Raw genomic sequence first — 25,551 nt, 5'->3', positions numbered from 1 at the left:
ATTGCGTTAAGTAAAAGATCTGCCCATCACACACTCAGGATTATAGCAATTGTGCTTAGCCTACCTTTATTCACAGCTGAACTAGAGCCAGGATGAGGGATGTGTATTGACGCCCCCTGCCTTTGATCAGTCTTAACGGAATCTTATTTCTTCATTAGCATTAATGCATTTGGCGGATATTGATCTTTGATATCAGACAAACGAATGATAACTGATCCCCTTATATATGTTGATTCTTCCCCTCCATTGTCCTCAAATCACCACCTGCTCTCATTGGGTTGCTTTGTGTTGTTCACACATCGCTTTGTACTGTGTGTGATGCAGTATACCTAAAAGCTTTGTCAAAACTGGTTTTGGATCTGTCCTGGATCTCAATCGCAACAGAAACCTTTTGGGGTCCACTATGGTAGTAGATAAAGTGGGCGCCTGTTCTGTTGTATTCATTTGGCAGAGTCCTCGTTGCCTTAAACCGAGTCAGAAGCGCAGGCCTCCCCGGTGGAGTCAAAGGTTGGGCTGCTGCTAATCTGTGCAACATTAGGAGAGTAATCCTCAGGGTTGAAGCTTGACTGTTAACAGTTTTCTTCTTCCCTTTTGTCTTTGTGGTAAGTGATCTTGGAAGATTTTGAGGGATGCCCCTGGTCCACAGAGGTAGCATTAATCGTGGGAAAGAAATTCTTCCACTGCTACTACAGAATTGTGGTTGTGGTTTTTTAGTTCTTTGTGTTGTGGTTTCCACTGCTATAGGCTACAGAATTGTGGGTATTTTAGTTTGGAGGATATTGACTTCTTTTCACCTCTAAACCACCTCTCTGGACTCAGACTGATAAGAAAATGATGTTCCACAAACCACTTGGACGAAGGAGTGGGAAGAAAGAATGAGAAATATATAGATAAATCCTCCTTTTTCCTCAACCTATACCAGCTAAACCACCTGCTACTCTACAAAGAGAAATTCCCAGGCTTAGGGAATGAAAGAGCCCTTCAACACAGTGGGTTTTGTCTCCTTGTGCAAATGGAGAGAAGCAGGGCATGTCAGATTGACGTGGCACTTCTTGTCATTCAACACAAGTTTTCGGCTTAATCCCCCTTCTGAATCCACTTCTTGACTTCAGTGTCCGTGGGTTTTATTTCTGCGGTCTTCATATTTCTAAACGTCTGTTTTCAGTAAACAGAAGTAGTGTAAGAAGTAGATACAGAAGAAAGGCAGCTTTCTGTTCTGTGTGTTTCAGTGTCTGTCTGTTGTGTGTGTGTGTGTGTGTGTGTGTGTGTGTGTGTGTGTGTGTGTGTGTGTGTGTGTGTGTGTGTGTGTGTGTGTGTGTGTGTGTGTGTGTGTGTGTGTGTGTGTGCTTGCTTGCTTACACAGTTCCTGTGTTAAGTGCTTAAAAATCACCCCCAATACTCACGCACATCGGTATAGGAACGCTTTACAAAGCCTTGTGTAATCTTCCTTTTTGGTGGGTCCTTAGTTTCATCTGCAGGGGATTACTGTACGGCTTTTTTTTGGAATCTGCAAAAGAGGAGGGATGTACAAAATGGCGGAAAAAGGAAAACAAATTGTATTGTAATCTCTCGAGAGAAAAGGACGCTTGAGTGAGGGAGTCCCATTGACCCTCCATCTTTTTCCCCCTTCCTGAAAATCCCATAATCCTTCATGTTTGATGTCTCAAAGCTAATGGCGTTTATTAGGACGGCCCAAAAGGCGCTTTGTCCCCGGCATGGTTGCTGTTGAGGTTTTGAATGACATTGCGGAGAGAGAGCGGGTAACTTTAGCTTAATCTGGGCTTATCTGGCCCCGACGCACACACAGGTGTGTGGCCCTTAAGCCCAGGGGAGGCAGGCCTTCTTCTGCAACCCACCACCAAAGATCAATCCAGCTCCTCAGGCCAGAGACATCCAGAGGAACATACACACCGCACCTTTAACCCAAGACGCTTTATCCTCCTCATGGATTGAAGTGCTCATTATCACATTTTAATTAAATTAAAGCCAATGCTCTTTCTCGATATCTCTTTCTCTCTCTGGTGCAGAAGACCCAGACCGAACTTAAACTTGCTTGAATCAGTTTTTGTCTTGTGAGTGAATGGAGAAGGCTGCTATATGGGTTTGATTGTATGCTCCATAATGGTTTGGTTTCAGGCCTATACCTTTCCTTTAAGCTTCTACTTCATGACATTGCAGTGGGCGATGACTTTTGCCCTCTTTACATAAGGCTCCTTAAAGAAACGTCTTTGCCTGTGTTTGTCCATTACATTATACCAGGTATTGTCTTTGAGCTTTTGATACTTCATTTGCTGTATGTGGTAATTGGTCACAGCTATAACTATTTCAGCACTAATTGTTTAATTTAAGATATCATATGTGCATCAAACCTGGTTGACGTTGCTGCTATGCACACTGTGTCCGTTTGGAAAATGTAGGCCTATAACATACATCAACGTGTGGCCGAGGAGTGCTGACGCTCTTATTGGATTTGTAAGCCGCTCCTTCAATAAAAATAATGAATTTCCCAAAATTCAATAGCAGATATAAAGGCCAACGGCCCAGTGATCCATAAACACTACGATGATGAGGTCATCATCTCCAGGTTACGTGTGGAAAGTATTAAGTAATTAAATACAGCAATTAAATAATAGTAGAATACATTTACAATTCAAATATGGTTTCCATAATGAACGATACACGTTATTTAAGTGCAATGATAGGAGATGGCAAGCATTGTAATCGATGTGTTGTGTACAATTTTAAGAGAATAATCCTACATATCTTTATCTTAAAAAGCGTTGTGTCGAATATGTAAATCTTACCCACCAAAGCATTAAGGTGACTTAACTTTAGGTCATACGTTTTCTGTCAAGGATGTAACCTTCAGGGGTCGACTTTCAAACCCCTCCCATGCACATAGTAAAAAGGGGTGGGATCCAAAGGAAGAGGAACAGTAATATCTGTCATACCATTTTCTCTTGAAACTCCTGCACCCCCTAAACTGGTGAGTTTAGGGTTCCTCATCTGCCTTCCTTCAGCATTGCTATTGAGTTTGATTCCCGTATGGCCCAATATGATAGATTTACTGTATCAGGTCTATTGACTAATTAACTACAATTTAACGTCCTCTTTCGTGGTTTCATTTTCCTCAAGGGCGACCTGTCCACTTAGCCACTGTATGCTCCATATCAGTACCTTCTATTTAGATAGAAAACAGACGTTGAGAATAATGTCTAGATAATCCAGGAGTAGACTCAATCTGGCTCTGGGAAACGGACCCCAGACGATACCTGTTCTATTGGACCTTTCTCTCATTTGTCTCCCTAGCCCCCAAGTCACTTTCCCTCGCTGCCCCATCTCAGTAAATGATGAGTCGTCACTGTACAGGGCGATAGCTGGACCGCCTCCATTCATTCTCTCTTGACATTTTGTCACCTCTAACATAATGACTTTGGGTGACCAACAGGGGGCATTAGCCAGCAGCTTTAAAATGGATGCTTTGATATCCCTAAGCTGTTGATGTAAGCCTCTCATATCAGTGACAGAGGGAGATGAGCAGCATTCGCTGCTATTTATGATCAAGATTACATTTTGGTCAATTACCTCTCTCCTCCCCATCCTATTATTAATGTGCACTAGTATCTTATTGCTGATGTCGGTGTTTTGTGTGTGTGTGTGTGTGTGTGTGTGCAAGCCTATAGCATGGGTATGTGCGTACGTGCGTGTGCATTTTTACGTGCATGTGCGTAGCTACACGTTTTCGTTTTAGGAAGCCAGAGCACAGTAGACGTTTGTATGGCATAACAAGATTACACTGCAGAATCCTAGCTCCCAGGGAAAGAGCGTCACATCACCCTCAGCCTTTTTCTCTCGGCGTCTGTCTCTCTTTCACCAGGCTTAGACGCGCTGATCTCAGATACAACCATCCTCTAATCCAAGCCTTGATAAGGCTTCAAAGCAACATGCCATTAATAGCGTGTTTGACATTATCCGTGGAAATACGCTGGTTTGAACATATGACCCCCTCATTATGAGGACCCATATGTTCTCATACGCCACATTATTCCATTGAAGTGTTAGCTCTTTAGACTAAGCACGCCTGCAGGGCAATACTCAGTGTTTATTACTGTTAAATGAATGTGATGATATTTTCAAGGAGTTAAAATGTCAGGGCCTTAATCAGAAATAACACATTGCGGTGACGTTAACCCAGGTTTCTGCAATATTCAAAATGACCATAGAAAAAGTGCTCTCTACATTGACTCTGAAAAAACTGCAATAGAGCACACACAGGACAGTATTCAATTCAATCACATTTTTGGGCAATCATTGCTGGTAGGCATAGTAGGCATGTAGTCTACTATCCTGTAGTCAAACTGCAAAGTTACTCCATAAAAAGAGTACTGTATGTTCGGTATGGTCCATGATGTTGAGACAGCCAGCACAAAGAACATCTGTCAGCCCCTCTCTCCAGAGCAGGCCCTGGGCCCTCTGTGTATCAAGCAGTGAGGGGGTTGCCCCTGCCATGTGCTTGTCATGTGCCATGGTAATTGTGGCCCATTGTCCTCAACCGGACTCCTGCCTTTCCCTTTTGATGTGAATACACAAATTTCTCATTTTTCTCCCCCCCGCATCCCCCTCTCCATCCATATATGGCTCTAGTGTTTCTCCGAGCAGCCTTTGATAGTGGCGCAATAACGTTAATTGTTTTGTACTTTTCTGCAGCCGGTCCTCGTAGTGTGTGAGAGAATAATACGGACACCAAAGCCTAGACCCCCATGCAATGTCAGGACCCCATGCTCTGAGAAAATAGGTAATTAGTGGACCGTTGTTTAAAGTGACGGACGGACCCTATCTCGATTCTCGTCACTTTTTTGAAGGTATTGGACATCTCGCGTCTTGTCGGCGGTTGTCGCAGCTGGAAAACAAAGTAGGAACTCTTTCCGCACGCCGCTGGTCCCAGTAGCGCCTTTGATTTCGTAAATTGTCTCATTAAAGATGAGACTGGAATCACCGTGGAGACTTGGCCCGAGTGGGAATTTGCCCTCGGTGCTGAAGAGCTGTTAGCACATCGGAGCGGCAGATTCCCAAGGCTTTAGGCCTGGGCAATTAGGCCTGGGAGTCAGGGAGGCAAAAGCATGTGCAAGCAAGGGGAGGGAGGTAGGAAGGGGAGAGTCCAGGTGAGCCTCCTCCTCGTGATCACTGGCATGTTAGAATTAGTTTAATTGGGGCTCCGTTTGATTTTCACCGACGACAACCCTCCCCCCACACACACTCAGACGCACTCACACAGACAGACGCATCCAACTCCACCCCCTAACTTAATGGCAGAATGGTGACTTGTCAAAGTTGACAGCGACCTCGATGTCAGAGAGAGGGGAATGGGGAGGGGAATGGGGAGAGGGGGTAGTGAGAAACCCTTTGAAGTGTGGCACCCACTCCTTTTGCCCTGCCTACTTTTGAGCACAGCATTTTCTTGTCTTTTTCTGGAAGAAACGTTTGAAAACAAATTGACACCTGGCCTTTGGGTCTTCTCCTCTGCTCCTCTGAGACCACGAGGTATTTTTCTAATGTCACCTGCTGCAGATGACTTCAATGGGATTATCGCATTCTCTTCTTGAGGACGTGATTAGACATGGTGTGGTTACCTGAACTTTTCCCCAGGTTGTCAAGACTTTACGTGAACTTTTAACTCTCTTCCAATGATGTGTTCATCCTGAGGTGTCTGCTTTGTTGAATTATCGCCAGCCCTTCAATAGTCCTAATTGGGACGGTTGGTTGTCATAAGGTAATGATAAAAAGAAGAGGGAGAAAGAACCCCAACTAATTTCCATTGGTGTGTCATGCTTGCTGGAAATTCACATTTAAACAGGCCAATTAGGGCCGGCAGACCTTCCCGGTCATCACACGCCGGTCGGTCCTCGGCACAAACAAACACACCAAGGACCCTATTATCCTCCTTCCCTCTCAAAGGCAGTCAAGCAATGTCTCTCCTTAAGTAGTGCATTTTAAGAAGCTGTACTATCTAATATTCTGCCACTCTCACCCACTCTTGTTTTTCTCAGCGTCCTAGAGGCAGGTTTCGGCTTTGTGCTCTTCCTCCACCCCCCCCCCCCCCTCCTTCTTCTTCTCTCTGTTGAGGAATCTGGCCTAAATGAAAGCACATAGTTGGTGCGGGCGACTCATCGGGGCCTGGGCATCAGAGTGTTTCGTGCCGCCCCGTCAGTTGATGTTCTTGAATTGGTTTGAAGGGAGATCAAAGGGTCCCTCCGAATGGAGAGCCTGCTGTCGGAGAGAGAGACTGCTTCCTCGACCGAACCGCGGGCTCTGCTGATCAAGCCGTCACATGTGCCTTCCGTTTCCCTCAGCCCTGGCAGGGAGCACCACTGCGGAAACTACGGGGACGAACATGGGAACATTTTTTGTTTTTCACTTTGACCTCTCCTGGTGTGTTGACGTCTGCTGAAGCGTGATGACGTCCGTTTTTCTTTTTCTTCACCCCACATTGCACCTCTTTGCGTTATTTTGGGGGTTGTTGCCAAAGCTCATTTGGTACATTGTTGACTGAATTTGCTCTACTGCAGAGAGCACTGTTCATTTTCGTAATCATGTTTCTCAGATCTCTATATTGAGGGACTCAGTCTTCCCTCGTGTGACATTACAAATTACATTCCCTCTGTAAAATGTTTGTTCTGTTCCTCATGAAGAGAGTGCATCATGAATCCACAACCGCCCCCACCATTTGTCTCCATGTTGTCTACCCCCAGCCCCCCTGTAACCCCACCAGCCTCATCCCACCCCACCATCACCGTCCCGCCGCCGTATCATCGGCACACACACACGCCGCATCATAATTAGGCCATGTACCGAGTTCCCCGATAACATGTACAGTTTATTTTCCCGTCTTAATTCCTTATCAGATGCATTGATCGAGCCGCGCCTGCATTGATCTGGGGCCACTGTCTGGAGAGCAGCGATAAGCGGTGGCTCGTCTCCCTCTCCCCGTGCCTCACCCTCGGTGTTCACCGCGCCTCCGCGGGCCGGAGGGGGGAGCGGAGCCCCGGGATTAGCACCTTATTAGCTTCACAGGAGGCTTCGCATTTTTTAAAGCTGACACCTCGACAGCCGCACCGGGGCTACGTTACCAATGGGGAAACATGCACACCGGCTCGACTCCATGACAATACACGCTTCAAAAGGCTCAGAGGGATGAGAGGTTGGCTGTTTTTCATAGCCGTTTTTTTTCCTCTCTCTTTAAAGATGTGCCGTATATTTACATAGAGTGACACTTCAATACGGACACAAACCTTTAGCAACTATTGTCATTCTACCTGTTCTTAACCGCAGGCAAAACATGTATTAGCAATTCAAATTCTAAATGCTTTAGATGTTGATCTCAGAGCGATATAACCATTTGCACTTATTTTCGTTGTTGCAGGATTGTCGATGGCACGGTCACACACAGCGACAAGAAGACTGCTTGGGTAAGTGTCATTTCAGGCCTACTGTCCATAAAGCACTTGTCTGCAATAGGCTTTGCTCTTGTTTGCCATTAGTCTTAGACCAGGTGAGAACAGGTGACGTGTATGTTTGCGTTGAAAGGAAGTGGTGATAAGTGAGAATTAATGCACAAGCACACTCCCCACACTATTTGTCACACACACACACACCCTCTATCTCTGTCACACACACACGCACTCATGCACCAACACAAATGCACAATCACTCCTATCTGATCAGCGAAAGATGAACTAGTGTCATTCAGGCCCCCACAAGACAGAGGGGTTTGTTGACGGTTGGGTTTCTCTCTCTTTATGCGTTGTAACCTGCCCTTCTTTAAGCCCCAGCTAGGCCTTAAAATGCATCCGTCGCTCCCCGAGGGGAGGGTTGCACCACCAGTGCCTCTGGGCTAATGGCCATGAGCGGCCAGCCCATTAGGCCCCTGTTATTGGGACTCCCTCATTAGCATCTGGGCCCATTGTGTGGCCAAACAATGGCAACAAACAAAACATTAACATGGAAATGGGCGAAATGTACCTAATTAGTTTTCTGTGCTTGTATTGTTAAGCTCTAAAAAGATAGAGCTAAATTGCTTTGGATTTCAACGAGGTTCCAAAGCCCCCCTCCTCCGCTGTGGTTTCTGGAAAGTCACCGAGAAAGAGAATGGTGTGTGTCAATCTCCACTGGTCTATGACTATTGTAAGGACAATGTAGCAACATGTCATAAAAGGAAAATGAAGTACATTTAAAGAGCGATTTCTGCATAGTCCATTTCCTGGTTGCAAAAATTCGAATAGTTCGCCTAATTTCAGTTTATGTGACTAAACAAGAAAGTATAGTGCAGAGAATCATTGGGACCATCTAAACCGCAGTGAAATCTATTTTTCATAACCACAAATATTGTATTTTCAGCTGTTTGAAACTGGTGTACAAAATCGAAAGTAAGCTAAAATTTAAATTAAGAACGGGAAGCCTATAAATAGTGCACATAGAACAGATATACCACTTCTTAGACTTGCTTTCAATGCAAAGGACAGATCTATAAAACACATTTCTATGTGAATTTGCTTAGGTCGCCCAAAAAGTTACATATTGCAGCTTTAAGTGTTATATATGTGAACATATTTCTTATACATAGTATTGGCATGGCTATTAATCACATAACATCTAAATGTTAGGTCTTACTGGCAAGATGAATACAAGGACTGTCTTACCTATATAGTATAATGCTCCTGTGTATTATGTTCCTGAAGTGTTGCTTTTAGTGTGCATTCATTGGTCTGTCCTTTATACAATTGAGTTTGTCATTGTCTTTGTTCATGTGAAGTTCTTGGGATGTTCGACGATGATAACTTTCTGTCAGCAGTTGCTATTTTATGGAAGACCTTTATAAGAGGTACGGTAACTCAAGAGGGCCTTTCTCAACAGCAGTCCTTGTGCTGAATGAACAACCTTTTGGTTTGTGGAATGAATGACCCCCTTCCTCCCAAACGCACCCTGGGCATGTTTATTGAATTTCTTGTCGGCCATCTTTGTTTACATCATTAAGGCAAAGTGGGAATCCCTCGACTCACACAGAAAGGGATTAACGACACTTCGCCCATGACCAAACCAGACCGGTGGTATAGAAGAATGACCAATCTTCATAACCATGACCAGCCCTGTTTAACATTCAGCTTGGAGACTTGGCCCGTTTCCCCAATCATGTTTTATTTTTACCATCTCGCTCTTGTTTAGTGTTGTTTTGACTGTCACTATCCAGGGTAATATTCCCTCAGTACATCACAAAAATGTGGCTGTAATGAGAGAGAGCAGAGAAAATGATTTCTCACTAGCTCTATTTTTGATGTTGTCTCTGGCCTCCTTCCCATTGAAATAGAGACACATTGACTGACAGTATCAGCTTGTTAATTAGTCGTTATTGGTTGTCCTGAACAAGCTCTTTGACTGGGGAGCCCTTACCAGTGACCTTGGTAACCCCTGGCCATTCTACCTCAGACTCCAACACGGTGGATGCTCATCATTAACCGCTCGTCAATCACCGTTAACACACTGCTCTGCCAAGCTGCCTGCCACTACACAGCCGGCATCCACACTCTGCTCTTTTTGTTAGCGCAGTCTGCTCTATGGGCCAGTTTTTTTTATACCAGTTTATACTCTTGGATTGGTCCATTTTTGGACCAGTTTATACTCTTGGATTGGTCCATTTTTGGACCAGTTTATACTCTTGGATTGGGCCAGTTTTGGACCAGTTTATACTCTTGGATTGGGCCAGTTTTGGACCAGTTTATACTCTTGGATTGGGCCAGTTTTGGACCAGTTTATACTCTTGGATTGGGCCAGTTTTGGACCAGTTTATACTCTTGGATTGGTCCAGTTTTGGACCAGTTTATACTCTTGGATTGGTCCAGTTTTGGACCAGTTTATACTCTTGGATTGGGCCAGTTTTGGACCAGTTTATACTCTTGGATTGGGCCAGTTTTGGACCACCAACTACTACAATCCTATGGAACTGGATGACATCTGCAGTTACCATAGATGCCAAAAGTATTTTCCGGATTGCTGATTGTTTGGACAACACCAAGGTAAGTCTAAAGAAAAGGTAGAACTTTATTTTTGTTTTACTATCCTTTTAAGTGTCTTGGATTGGACCAATTGGGACACAGCTTTCCTGTTATTATCAGCTACTAGCCACCTGGATTATTCTATTGATTGTTCTGGAGCCTTTGCATCACTTCCTGCGGATCCAGCAGACCCAGCTGATGATGTCTTTAACTCTCCCTCCCATCATCCACGAATCCTGGACCCAGTCAACCCATTTTCCACCCTATCAACAGAGGATCATATCAGTATCATATGCATGGTCTTCATGATCCCCTCTGAATGATATTCAATACCTCCATTTGAAGACTGCACATTTCATTACAAGAGGCACCCCTGAGTGATGTGATTCACGCCTGTTCCTGTGTAGACACTGGACGTTCTTAACCCCCTCAGATTGCTCCACTACTCTGTGGTGTTTGCATCATTAGGCCTCCAGAGGGCTTGGGGGAATTTAAACAAATACCATTTGTTTGAGTGGCCTCTGGCACCCGAGCGCTTGAGCCAGAGGTTTATCTCCTATGCCGATGAGCAACTGACTGCCGGGGAAGGTTGCAGTGTATATTATGGTTTTAGATTAAAGAGCAGCAAAGCTCAGGAACAAGGCCTAATCCCACTCCTCGGTGCAGCTCACGGAGCAGTCGTGTTGACCGTGACCTTTTTGGGAAGGGACGATTTGGTTGAAGATGCCCCCAGGATTGTGTGTGGGGGTACAGAGTCAGGACAGGCCGCCAGTTAATTGATTTTAAATGTATAATTTTTTTTTGCTGTCAAATCCCAGCAGGCTCTAGATCGAAGTCTCCCTCTCGCTCTCTCTGTCTCTCTCTTTGTGCTCTAAATAAGGACAAAGCTGTTTTTGTTGCCGTTTTTTTGTCGCCGTGTTGATGGAGTTCTATTTATATGTACTGTAGTTCCCTCTCCCCCGAGATACACAGCCCGATTCTATGCAAAGTCTTAGGGCCTTGAATGTTTCTTTGTGGGGTTTTAGGGCTAAAGGAGGAGGATAAACAGCTTCCCTGTCCCCAGGAGGAATGGGTATCCCCATGCCCCTGGAGGCAAGAGAATGGGGCTTGGGGAGAACCCCCCTCTGCCCTCCATTGGTGATTTGTTCCTATGCTAAGGGCCACTGCTGTTGTTATGTTGTAGGTTGCATAGGGCCTGATAACTGCCTGTGTCACACTGCAGCTCGCCTCATTAGTCACGCACCCTAGCCCCAACGTGATTTACTATCAAAACACATTGGTGTGTGTGTGTGTGTGTGTCTGTGTGAGAGTTATTAATGTTCATCCTTAAAATTAAACAATTGCAGCTGCTTTAATGTGGTTTATTGTGTTAAGTAAAGATAGTAGAACAATTGGAATTGATTCAGTTCAACTACCGAATTTACATGACAGTGTTCAATTTCGTCAAGATACATCATTGAAGTCATTACAGCCAATGCTATGCCAGATCCTAGGAGCCATCCTTAGTATCTCCTCGGGGAGATACAGCAAGGTTAGGGAATTTCCCTACCTGCCCCAGTGCTGTTGGCACAGGGTTAATAGGTGTTCAACCCTCCCATTATCCATGAGCGTTTGTGAATTACCAGCCGAGTGATGTTTACCATTGATATCATATATATGCTAATTTCGCCACTTAATTAGTGGGGAGGGGCCGGCGGGTGGGGCAGCAGGAGGAGTGAGGGAGGGGGCGATCATGTGTAAAATTGATTTGTGAGGGGTGATATTTGATAGACCGCAGGGGAGTGGAGGCTCTTTGGAGAGAGAGCAGGCAGGGGGTGCTGCCATGGGGAGTGGGCTCAGAACAGAGACTCCTCATAGAAGAAAGTCAGACTTTTATTTCGGTCTTTCCTCCATCCATGACAGTTGAGGTGTAGTTAGGCTGAAACAAACTTGTGTATCACAGTTAAACCTATTTCTCTGCATGCATGAATATGATATAAAAAAAGATGACGGTATGAGGTTTTTGATTCAGGGCTAAATTGAGTGATTTAACATCCTACTTTACATAATTAAGTAAGTTTTTGCACAATTGCCCTTTAAGGTTATTGTGGCTGCTTTTGTTGTCCTCCATATTAAATAGTTAATTGGTAATAGTTCAATTTCCTAATCGTTGGTTGGGGAATTCCCTCTCTAACTACCGTTAATTACAGTAGTGCCTTAACGATGCTCACCAGAGAGCTCAGAGCAGCCAGCATATTTAATTAACTTGTTAGTCTTTCATCAGGGGTTACTGGAAAATAACACTGGGAAATAATACTATTAGAGGAATTCATAATTCTGATAACAAAACAATAGTTGAATTTGCTAAATGCCAGATTTGGGGGATTGTATTTTTTACTACAGAAACACACACACACACACACACACACACACACACACACACACACACACACACACACACACACACACACACACACACACACACACACACACACACACACACACACACACACACACACACACACACACACACAGCAAACCTTTCATGGTAGAAGGACATGTCCTAACCTCTATATGCATTAAAATAAAAACACTTATATTCTTTATTTTACACAGGCCCTCAACTTAAAAGTTTCCTAGATGACTCTCAGGTGTTTACTTTCTATCCTTATTTATTTAAATTGTGTTTTTTTGCATTCGTTCTCACAATTTAAACTGTGAATATTATGTAAAATAACAACTACATGAGACAAAAATACATATATTGAGCACAAATATGTTTTGCTTTGATAAGTTGAAAATGCACTTCTTGTGCCAGCCGGCGTGCTCATTGTCAAGTCCCTGGTTTTAGCCAAAGGTTTAAGCCGCCGTACGTGAGACGCATGGCTAAATGTCTGCTGGCTCTGAAACAAACAGCCCGCACCCAGCTTTAAGTATATTATCAGCCAAGTTCCTTTAGGAACGTATTGCTAAAGAAGCTTACCATTTAATTAATGTAAGTTCGGCACAGATTACACCCAGGCCAGTCTTGTAAGCGGAGGCTAGTCTTATTGACCTCCTATGTAAGAGCTTAAAGACACAAGAATAGCATTTTTACTAAACTTTAATGGGATAACTTGTATAATCTATCCGAAGTAAGGGAGGAATAAAGTGTTTTAAACATAATACCCTTCCAAGTTGTGAGTGGGAGAAGGTCTGTGATGTGAAGTGCAGGGCTGACATAGCTACTTGTTTATTTGGGTATTAACTAGATATTTGACATTTTTGCCTGCCTGGGATTTTCAGTTGATTTGTTTTGTATTCATTTATCTGTGTCACCATTTTTTTTTAATAATGCTGACATTTTTTAGGCTAGCTTTTTTGGAATTCTTTTTTTTCCGATGTTTAAAAACTCCTCAACAGGCAAAGTTGGAGATGAAATGACAGAATGTTTATAGATGCTCATTTTGTCTAATGATTTGATCGTGTTTTGTTAGAAGGAGATACCAATGTCTAATTGTGAATTTCTTAAAATTAGAAGGAAAAAATGATACAGACAGACAACATAAGAGATGAACATATAGACGTGTTAATAGAACTGTAGAAGTTTGAAGAAGTATGTTTTATATTCACTGGAATGACATTTAGTAAGATTAATAGGGTTTGTTCTTTTTGGTATATTACTTCAGCATTGTTTGGCTGACACACAAACTCCACAAATGGCACTATTTCACACGGAATGCAATACGCAAATTATATAATCTAGAACGAAAGCCGTTTTATTTGTTTATTTGCAAATTCTCCACCCATCCCCCTCCCCACCCATCCATCCTCCCTAACCCATTTTACCACAGATGTTGCTGTGATTTTTTTCTCTCTTCTTTTTTTTAGTTTCGATGTCACCCTTTTCAAACATTCTTTAACAGTGGGATAAAGGGATGGGGGATAGAGAAGATTAGGCAACGGGATCCTCCAGGCATTGTCTGAAAATCTGCAGATAAAAAGCATTGGTTTGGTGGAATGGGAGGGGAGCTGGAAGGGGTGGGACTGGGAGGGATTCGTAGCGTACGGGGGCAGGTGGTGGTGGGGGCGGGTATTTTGGGGGTGCTTAGAAGCGATAGAGCCAACTGAGAAAAATGATATTGATATTTTGATATAGCAAGCCAACCAACCCCTTATCATAAGGACCTTGCATTGCATGTGAGGCTGTCTTCAGCTGCTGAATATTGATGTCAGCAATAAGCTGGTGAAATTTGGCATGGCAACAGCACATTGCCAAAAATAGGACAGTGATCGGAGCTCATTGTATCATCTTAATGGAAATATTGGGACAGGATTCTTCGTCTTTTAATCTTGCAGCATCTTCTTCAGAATTGACCATATTGTCATAGATAGACATTGAAAACCCTAGTATGAAATTCCTATCAAATCTGTTTGGCAAAGGATCGCTGTTAACAACAATCCAGAGCATTTTGTTCAAGTCTCTCCAATTTCTTTATATACAAAGTAGGCCAACATTCCTCCCATAGCATTGAAGTGCTTGATGAACAATCCATGTGTATTGACGAACCCATTAGCACCCTCATTTGAATCCATTGAAAGGTGATACTGTTTTCCTAACCTTGATAGTCCATTAATTTAATCCACATTTGTTTCCTCAATGTTTTTTGGGGGAAGGATTATACATTCTGCCACATCTAAACTAGAAGAAGACAAACGCGTAGTTTATCATTAGGTGAGGACAGGGTAACTTTGCCTAATTGATTATCATTTAGTTGACAAATTATGTCCTGACAGTGTATAATTGAATTTGATTTAATGTGGTCCATCAAGGGATCCATTGACATGTAAACTGATCAAGACGCTCATATCAGTTAATGGTCAATGACTGGGAGCCTGCTAATGATGCCCCTTCATTGACTTGCTAAACTAGCCATTCCATTCCTTAAGTAGTTGTTATTTCCTTTCGCCTAGAGTGTATTTTGACTGATAGACATCCAGACTCCAGGAATTGTAATGCAATCGATCGTTTTCTTGTGAACATATTCACATTTTTGTTTTGCAAGGCTATTCTTGGTGAGCAGGCCTAATGTTAAACTATATTTATTACTACAATTTAACAGTTAACATTCAAGTTATTTATTTTAGGTGTTGCCCCCCCCCCCCCCCCCCCCCACCACCATCCCATTTGATAAGTATAGCACCAGGTTCTTGCCTTTCGAGCCAGGCCCATGGTGGTGCAACAACAAGCAGCTAATACCAGTTAAACCAGCACATTACATAAGAGATAAGGTAATAGGAAAGGAAATGACCCTCTTGTATTTTGGGAAGAGCTTTTGCCTTCCCCCTAGCTTTCTTTAAACAATTCAAGGAGATGGAAAAGGGAAAAAAAACTCCCTGGTGGAATTCTTTCTCCAGATGCTTTGCCGTAGACTAATGGTGTTAGCGCAGCCATTAGCCCGGCAGATTCATTCATTAAGCTAATGTGAGGCTAACCCTGTCGGCCCTCCTGAAACGCATGCAATATGACACTGCTCAAATTTGTTCTAACACATGCCCTGGGGAGCCAAACAGCCCGGTGCTAATGGGGGAGGCGGAGCCAATTACGCTAATTAAATTGGTGCTGTCAACAGACTGTAGTAGAACTGGCTGACTAGCTATCTCTTCTTTCCACCTCTCTGCTTGCGTTCTCTCTCTCTCTCTCTCTCTCTCTCTCTCTCTCTCTCTCGCTCTATTGCTCTCTTCCTTCATGTCTTTTCACCTCTGTTTTCGCTCCTCGTTTCACGTCTTCTTCTTCCTCCTCTCGTTCACTTCTCTCTTTCTCCTCCACTCGTTTGCATCTTTCTCTTCTCCCCACTCTTTTTCTCTGTCTGTGCGTCTGGTGTGCGATGGGAAGCGTATGGCCCGTGCTAGGAGAGCGATAAGGCCTGTTTGTTTGCGTGTGGGGATGGGTGGTCTTGAGTCTTATTTACCTGCAGGTGAAGAGGCTTTTACATTCAGGTCTCTGCAGGCCTATCTTTACATTGTGCTCCCTGCCGTTCTGTCAGCACTCATCTGGAGCACTGTTGAATTAATAGTCTGCAGTCTCACACCAAGGGCCCTACACAACATATGGCCACCGGCACCAATACACTCTCCCATGGAGCCTCTCACAAGCCACGGCCAGATGAGCATCAGTAGAACCACCCTTCTGAGGAATATGTGTGAGCTAAACTCAAATTGGTTGTAGTCGTAGAACTGCTTTGAATAGGTATTTGTTTGCTAGATATTGACAAAAGTAGTGTATAGTCATTAGCCAGTTGTGATCAGAGGCTTATAGACAGCGTTGCATTAAGTCTACTTAATCACTATTGGTGTCAATCTAGCCAACGTTTCCAAACTCTTGCTGCATCTGGTTGGCTGAGGCAGAGGGAGGCCTGATCTGGTGGCTGGCCGGGCCTAGATATGTCACGCAGGTGCTGCTTCTTCCCCCCCGGAGCCCAACATTCTTCCATAGCCATGTGTGCCTGGGCAAACCACGCATACGAGGAGCGTCGTCCCACCGCTGACTAATCAGTACCCCGGCAACATGCATTGTTGCTCTATGCAAATCCATTCACATTGGAATAGGGGGCTGGGGGGGGGGGGGATCCCGAGCTCAGGCAAAAGAGTTGGATAGAAAACGGAGGCCAGCCAATAAATGAAAGTTTGCCTTAAATCCGTGGGATAATAGAAGCAGGGTTGGGGCCGAGCCTCGAAGCCGAGATAAACAGAGGGATTACTCCTCGGTTTTGCATCACTCGCTCTCCTCTGGGTGGCCCTTAACCGTCAAGAAAGCAGAGGGGGAGAGAGGGAGAAGAAGAAAAAACGTTTAACGCATGGACATTCACACAGCACATGGGGGAAAGGAGTGAGCCTAATTCCATCAAAGACGGAGAAATTAGCAATTAATTTATTCGAGCCTCCTCCCTTCCCCCCACCCTCCCTCTATTTTAGGCCCAATTGTTGGTCAGTTCTGCGACATCTGGTCCTGAGCAGTCCGTGTAGCTGACGACTGATGGCCTCTCCACTAAAGTAGCAGACAGAGAAATCGCCCCTTTTTCATTCATTTCTTTCCCCCTCGGAGATTAGTTAGGAACGAGGAAAGTAATCATTAAAAATGTTGCTCTTTTTCCAGGCCATGCATAACCACAGGCGGCGACTTTATTTGCAATTGTAATTTAAAGAATAATTAAAATAAGTTAAATGATTCTGTAAATGTAGAACAACTTGAGTCTTTGTGCTCAAGGGTGCATGAACCTCCCTCCTATGGCTGGTTGCTCTGATAAACTCGCTAATGAAAGGATGTTGCTCGACACTAATGACAATTTTTAAGTGTTTTTGGATTTGCCTCATCCCTCCGTCCTCTGTGCACTTTCTCTCTGATGGTGGTGGTGGCATGCGTTTTGTAATGGCGTTCAGGGGACAGCAGTTCTGATGCTGGGAATCCTATTTATTTGATTTGCTGTAAACATTGATGAAACATTATTGTAATAATCATTCATACATTTTTGCCTTTAAAGGCTAAAAAAATCGGTAACTTCTGAGAACATAGATTGTGTATTACAGATAAAGATAGGAAAGGGAATGAACCCTGTATTGATGCATGTCATGTCTGGTGACTTTAAAGCCTTTTTTATTTTCACCTGGAGCTAATGCTGCTCAATCAAATGCAGATTGTCAAGGGGAGAGGAGATGGCCTGCATAACGATACCAGAGCGTTTTTTAAATTCAGTGTTTGAGATATGGGCTTTTGAGCAGCAGCAGATTATAGCTCCCTCCAGCTCTTGTGGAAATGAGCTGTTGACATTCTTTGGGGTCATTGTCCAAGATAGCTGGGCCAACCACCAGGATTTAGTAGATAAACCCTTCCACTGAGACCTTTATCCATTTCACATTTCACCACAACTTGAAAAGGTTAACAAAATGATGCTTGGCAATGTACACCTCTATAGTCCTATCTCCCTCACAAATACTGACGTCAATATGCTGTCTGCGTTAAATAAATAAGAGTTCTGTCAAGCTATTCGAAGGTAAGTTTGTATATTTGCACGTGTAGGCCTATGTTAACACGGCTTCTCACATTTATCTTGCTTTGCCTGCAAACCTGCCTCATATTTTGTCTGATATTGGACCCTTTGGAATAGACCTTCGACCATGCTTGTCCATCTTGCACCGTTGGCAATTGTGACTGATCTTGGCTTCTCTTTATGATACATATAAGGCTATAGGACCATATATCGCAAAATGGCGTGAAGAGGAGCCACAAGCATTCACTGAAAGGGACTTCTTTAATCATTTAGAAACAAAAACCCAAGGAATTTCTCATTAAGAACGCGGTCAAAGTACAGGAAGGCGATGATGTTATTGTTTTTTTCCCATGATCCTTTTGGCAACCTCGGGTCTTAGGAAAACAACCCAGACGACATGACAAAAAAAGAACTTGAAAGGACACAAAAGCACAATGAGGGACGAAGGCAAGGCGCACCACTGGCGGCTGTCTCGGACCCAGCGGAGGAGTAGGCCTCGCCATACAGCCCCGGCCACTCCAATTCTGAGCCGATGCTAATGAGGCCGCTCTGATCCCTCCGGCGCTTCCCATGTTTTCAACACCTTCAAGGACCACATGGCGCTAGCAGCATAAAGACAACTAAATGAGAAATCGGAACATTTTTTTGTGGAGCTGGGACTCTCGGTGGCGGCTTGCTTTTCAGGCTCGGACTGCTCATTGAATATTCCCTCCATGAAAAGAAAAGATAAGAAAGAGGTGCAACAGGGGGTAAGGATGACTAAACTTCTACGAAAAATGGACATATTTGCCGATAATCGATTTATGGGTCCACAAGGCACTGAAGCCACTGACGAAGAAAGAAGAAAGGATCCTGAGATTTGAAATCGGAAAGAAAGAAAGAAAGAAAGAAAGAAAGAAAGAAAAGGGAGAAGATGGTCAAATTTTGGCGGGTGTTTCTCACAAGCACCATAATGAGATCACTAACATCTTGAGTCGGCCTCAGCTATAGTGGGCCAAACAACAGCCTGGCAGATGAAAGGTGAATGGGCCCTAGGTTCCCGCTGGCTGTTTTAGACCCCCTTTAATAGCACTGAGCCCTATGAAAGGCTCCTGGGCAGTAGCTCATATTAGCGCCCAGGCACACTGGTTAATAGGATGATGCCTTTTGGCTTTTGTCATGAGATTATTAAGGGTTCTGTTGTCACCGGTGCCTGTTGAGCACAAGCCCCTAGAATCGTCTCCCTGCGCTCATTGTCTGGTTTATGTGGTAAAAGGGGTCTTTTGATGAGACACCTCTCAGGGCTCTATCAGGTGAGCTCTGCTCAGGGGTCTCCCATCTACTACACCCTCAGGAAAATCTCAAGTGCTCTGTTTCCCACTAAAGACCCTTGAATCTGTCATCATCTTCGACAAAGCCAAAAGCTACAGAAGGTAGGTAGAGGCAGGAGGAAAAGGGAAATGAATAAAGCGATCTCTCGGTCGTAGAAAAATGAAATATGTTTGAATTAATTAATTAATTTACCCTCTTCCCCTTTTCCTATGTAGTATAGTAGGGCTATACAAACTGAAGGAGAGAGGTATAGAATGTTGAACTAAATGGAATCTGGTCTAACAGCTTTACATTGTAGTACATCATTTGAAACAGTGAAAGGTTTTAGTAAAGAGGAAAATCCCCTCCCTGTGTGTGTGTGTGTGTGTGTGGTGTGTGTTAGTATGCCTAAATGTATGTATCTGTGTTCTTCTGCAAGACTCAATTCACCCACCCAACAAAACAATTCATGTTGTGAGATTTACGGATGATTACAGCTGTGAGTCTTTCTGGGTAAGTCTCCAAGAGCTTTGCACACCTGCATTGTACAATGTTATTATAATATATATTTTTAGGGGGTAGATCAGCTTTAATATTGCAGAGAGATTGTAACTTCCATCAATGTAATTATCTGCATTATTTCCAATCCCCCATATATATGTTTGTAAATATATATATTTATACAGTACCAGTCAAAAGTTTGGACACACATACACATTCAAGGGTTTTTCTTTATTTGTACTATTTTTTACATTGTAGAATAATAGTGAAGACATCAAAACTATGAAATAACACATATAGAATCGTGTATTAATCAAAAAAGTGTTAAACAAATCTAAATATATTTTAGATTCTTCAAAGTAGCCACCCTTTGCCTTGATGACAGCTTTGCACACTCTTGGCATTCTCTCAACTAGCTTCATGAGGAATGCTTTTCCAACAGTCTTGAAGATGTTCCCACATATGCTGAGCACTTGCTGGCTGCTTTTCCTTCACTCTGCGGTCCAACTCATCCAAAACCATTTCAGTTGGGTTGAGGTCGGGTGATTGTGGAGGTCATCTGATGCAGCGCTCCATCACTTTCCTTCTTGGTCAAATAGCCCTTGCACAGCCTGGAGGTTTGTTTTGGGTCATTGTCCTGTTGAAAAACAAATGATAGTGCGCAAACCAGATGGGATGGCGTATCGCTACAGAATTCTGTGGTTAAGTGTGCCTTGAATTCTAAATAAATCTAAATAAATAATTCTAAATAAATCACTGACAGTGTCACCAGCAAAGCGCCCCCACACCATCACACCTCCTCCTCCATGCTTCACGGTGGGAACCACACATGCGGAGATCATCCGTTCACCTACTCTGTGTCTCACAAAGATACGACGGTTGGAACCAAAAATCGCTAATTTGGACACCAAAAATCCCAAATATGGACTCATCAGACCAAAGGACAGATTTCCACCAGTCTAATGTCCATTGCTTGCGTTTCTTGGCCAAAACAGATTTTTAGAAATGTTTTATTACAAATAAATGTATCACAAATAAAAAACTGAATTAACCTATTTACATAAGTATTCAGACCCTTTGTTATGAGACTCGAATTTGAGCTCAGGTGCATCCTGTTTCCATTGATCATCCTTGATGTTTCTACAACTTGATTGGAGTCCACCTGTGGTAAATTCAAATGATTGGGCATGATTTGGAAAGGCATACACCTGTCTATATATTGTCCCACAGTTGACAGTGCATGTCAGAGCAAAAACCAAGCAATGAGTTCGAAGGAATTGTCCGTAGAGCTCCGAGCACAGATCTGGGGAAGGGAATTAAAAAGAAATCTGCAGCATTAAAGGTCCCCAAGAACACAGTGGCCTCCATCATTCTTAAATGGAAGATGTTTGTAACCACCAAGACTCTTCCTAGAGCTGGCCGCCTGGCCAAAATGAGCAATCGGAGGAGAAGTGCCTTGGTTAGGGAGGTGACCAAGAACCCGATGGTCACTCTGACAAAGCTCCAGAGTTCCTCTTTGGCGATGGGAGAACCTTGCAGAAGGACAACCATCTCTGCAGCACTCCACCAATCAGGCCTTTATGGTAGTGGCCAGACGGAAGCCACTCCTCATTAAAAGGCACATGACAGCCCGCTTGGAGTTTGCCAAAAGGCACCTAAAGACTCTCAGACCATGAGAAACAAGATTCTCTGGTCTGATGAAACCAAGATTGAACTTTTTGTCTGAATGCCAAGCGTCACGTCTGGAGGAAACCTGGCACCATCCCTACAGTGAAGCATCATGCTGTGGGGATGTTTTTCAGCGGCAGGGACTGGGAGACTAGCCAGGATCGAAGGAAAGATGAATGGAACAAAGTCCAGAGAGATGCTTAAAACCTGTCTAGGATGAGTGTGCCGCTAGCGGCACTCCCCCCCCCCCCCCCACTGAAAAACCAGTGCCGCGAAATTCAAAAAAAATATTTTTTTAAAATATTTAACTTTCACACATTAAAGTCCAATACAGCTAATGAAAGACACAGATCTTGTGAATCCAGTCAACATGTCCGATTTTTAAAATGTTTTACAGGGAAGACACAATATGTAAAGATGTACATCTATTACCTAAAAACACATTAGCATAATCCACCATCTTTTATTTGTCCACCAACACCAGTAGCCATCACCAATTCGGCTAAACTAAGATATTTATAGCCCCTAACCAACAAAAAAACTCATTAGATGACAGTCTGATAACATATTTATGGTATGGGATAGGTTTTGTTAGAAAAAAGTGCATATTTCAGGTAGATGGCATAGGTTACAATTGCACCCACCGTCACAAATGGAATAGAAAAACTACTTAGAGCAACGTGTTTACCTACTTACTAATCATCAAACATTTCGTAAAAATACACAGCATACACGAATCGAAAGACACAGATCCTGTGAATACAGACAATATTTCAGATTTTCTAAGTGTCTTACAGCGAAAACACAATAAATCGTTATATTAGCATAGCACATACCACATAGCAGCCCAGCATTGATTCTAGCCAAAGTGAGCGATAAAAGTCAACATCGCCAAAAGATATTAATTTTTTCACTAACCTTCTCAGAATTCTTCCGATGACACTCCTGTAACATCACATTACAACATGCATATACAGTTTGATCGCAAATGTTTATATTTAGCCACCAAAATCATGGTTAGACAATGTGAAATGTAGCTCAGCTGGTCAGAAAATGTCCTTGCGCCACTTAGACAGTGATCTACTCTTATACATAAATACTCATAAACGTGACTAAAAAATATAGGGTGGACAGGGATTGATAGACAATTTAATTCTTAATACAATTGCGTTATTACATTTTTTAATTTATCCTTACTTTTCAATACAGTTTGCGCCAAGCGAAGCTACGTCAAAAAACATGGCGTCCTAAGCCACTAAAATGTTTCGACAGAAACACGATTTATCATAATAAAAATGTCCTACCTTGAGCTGTTCTTCCATCAGTATCTTGGGCAAAGGATCCTTTCTTGGGAGAAATCGTCTTTTGGTGGAAAGCTGTCCTCTTGCCATGTGGAAATGCCAACTGCGTTCGGGATGAACTGAAAAGCGTGCCCAACTATTCACATCGTTGCAAAAATAAATGTCCCAAAATCGCACTAAACGGATATAAATTGCTATAAAACGCTTTAAATTAACTACCTTATGATGTTTTTAACTCCCATAACGAGTAGAAACATGACCCGAGTAATATTACCCCCTTCACTAATGCTTGGAAAAGGTGCGGGCCGGTGTCCTCTAGGCGCATGACGCAGCTCCAAAAGAATGACTAGCTTCAGGGTTTTTTCATTTGTAGGGCCTGTGAACGCGCAATCGACCCCATTGGAATCGTCATCACGTAAAGGCATCCAGGGGAAGACGTAAGAAGTGTCCGTATAGTCATAGCAAAATCAGTGCCCTTTTAACTGACTTCAGAACAGTGGCCAACATTTCTGAAATCTGAATCCATGTCAGGGAAATTGCTGTAGAATGGGCTCTGTTCCACTTAGAGACAAAATTTCAACTCCTATAGAAACTATAGACTGTTTTCTATCCAATAATAATAATAATATGCATATTGTACGATCAAGGATTTTGTGGGAAGCCGTTTAAAAAAAGTACCCAATTAGCATAAATAGCCTAAACAGCGCCCTCATCCCCAACAGGTTAATGAAAACCTGCTCAACAACCCTAAGCACACAGCCAAGACAACGCAGGAGTGGCTTCGGGGCAAGTCTCTCAATGTCCTTGAGTGGCCCAGATGTTCGATCGGACTTGAACCCGATCGAACATCTCTGGAGAGACCTGAAAATAGCTGTGCAGTGATGCTCCCCATCAAACCTGACAGAGCTTGAGAGGATCTGCAGAGAAGAATGGGTGAAACTCGCCAAATACAGGTGTGCCAACCTTGTAGCGTCATACCCAAGAAGACTCGAGGCTGTAATCGCTGCCAAAGGTGCTTCAACAAAGTACTGAGTAAAGGGTCTGAATACTTATGTAAATGTGATATATCCGGTTTTTATTTTTAATACGTTTGCAAAAACATCTAAAAACCTGTTTTTGCTTTGTCATTATGGGATATTTTGTGTAGATTGAAGAGGGGGAAAAATGATGTAATACATTTTAGAATAAGGCTGTAACGTAACAAAATGTGGAAAAAGTCAAGGGGTCTAAATACTTTTCGAATGCACTGTATATATACATAACTTTTTAAAATATATTTCCTTTATTATTTTCCAATACCCCTACCACCCCTCCCCTATTTGGAGTAAACTAATGAACAATAACACTTAGGCTTTTACTTCCAGCTTATACACACTATATACCTTTTACGGACATAATCTATTTTACAATAATTATATTTTGTTTGTTTTTAGTCATGTCCTTCCTCTACCCTCAACCTCTCCCATGTATTTCTGATGTCCATCCAGTTTCTATTTGCAATATATTTTCAACTGTACTGTGATGCTTCACAAAAGTTCTGATCCTTTCTATTCTCATAGTTTCTACATATTGTAAATTAAAGATAAACATTTTGTATTAGTGATGCACCGATATTACATTTTTGGCCGATACCGATATCCGATATTTTCCTTGCCAAAAAACCCGATACCGATACGATAACCGATATATAAAAAATTGAGCATCCTTTTAAGCATTCTAGTACAGTTAAATAGTTAAAACACACACACGGACACAGCGGTCTAAGGCACTGCATCTCCGTGCAAGAGGCGTCACTACAGTCCCTGTTTCGAATCCAGGCTGTATAACATCCATTGGGAGTCCCATAGGGCGGCGCACAATTGGCCCAGCGTCGTCCGGGTTTGGCCGGGGTAGGCCGTCATTGTAAATAAGAATTTGTTCTTAACTGACTTGCCTAGTTAAATTAATGGTGGTCGGACCCATTTATGTGGAGCTAGCCACAATAAGGATTAGCCACAATATTGGACTTTGTGGTTAGCCTTCAAAATAAAATGATGTCATTGACAGTGATGCAAATTAATACAAATAATAGAATTATGCCATAATTGAATAGATCATGGAAAACGAGGTTGGAATGTTGTTATATAAAATCAACAAAAGATAATAATTTGTTAATTTGACAATCTGTTGAAATCACACTGGATGTATTATACTTTAGAATTGCATTGGGGGCATACTTATTTCACTGTACAGCCTTACCTATCAAATCAAATCAAACTGTATTTGTCACATGCGCCGAATACAACAAGTGTAGACTTTACTGTGGAATGCTTACTTACAAGCCCTTAACCAACAGTGCAGTTCAAGAAGAGTTAAGAAAATATTTACCAAGTACACTAAAATAAAAAGTAATAATAAAAAGTAACACAATAACAATAACAATAACGAGGCTATATACAGGGGGCGCCGGTACCGAGTCAGTGTGCGGGGGTACAGGTTAGTTGAGGTAATTTGTACATGTAGGTAGGGGTGAAGTGACTATGCATAGATAATAAACAGCGAGTAGAAGCAGTGTACAAAAGGGAGGAGGGGGTGTCAATGTAAATTGTCCGGTAGCGATTTTATTAATTGTTCAGCAGTCTTATGGCTTCAGAGTAGAAGCTGTTGAGGAGCCTTTTGGTCCTAGACTTGGCGCTCCGGTATCGCTTGCCGTGCGGTAGCAGAGAAAACAGTCTATAACTTGGGTGACTGGAGTCTCTG

The sequence above is a fragment of the Salvelinus namaycush genome, chromosome 2 (assembly GCF_016432855.1).
Source record: "Salvelinus namaycush isolate Seneca chromosome 2, SaNama_1.0, whole genome shotgun sequence".
Lineage (NCBI taxonomy): Eukaryota > Metazoa > Chordata > Actinopteri > Salmoniformes > Salmonidae > Salvelinus > Salvelinus namaycush.
Note: the sequence above shows the minus strand (reverse complement) of the source record.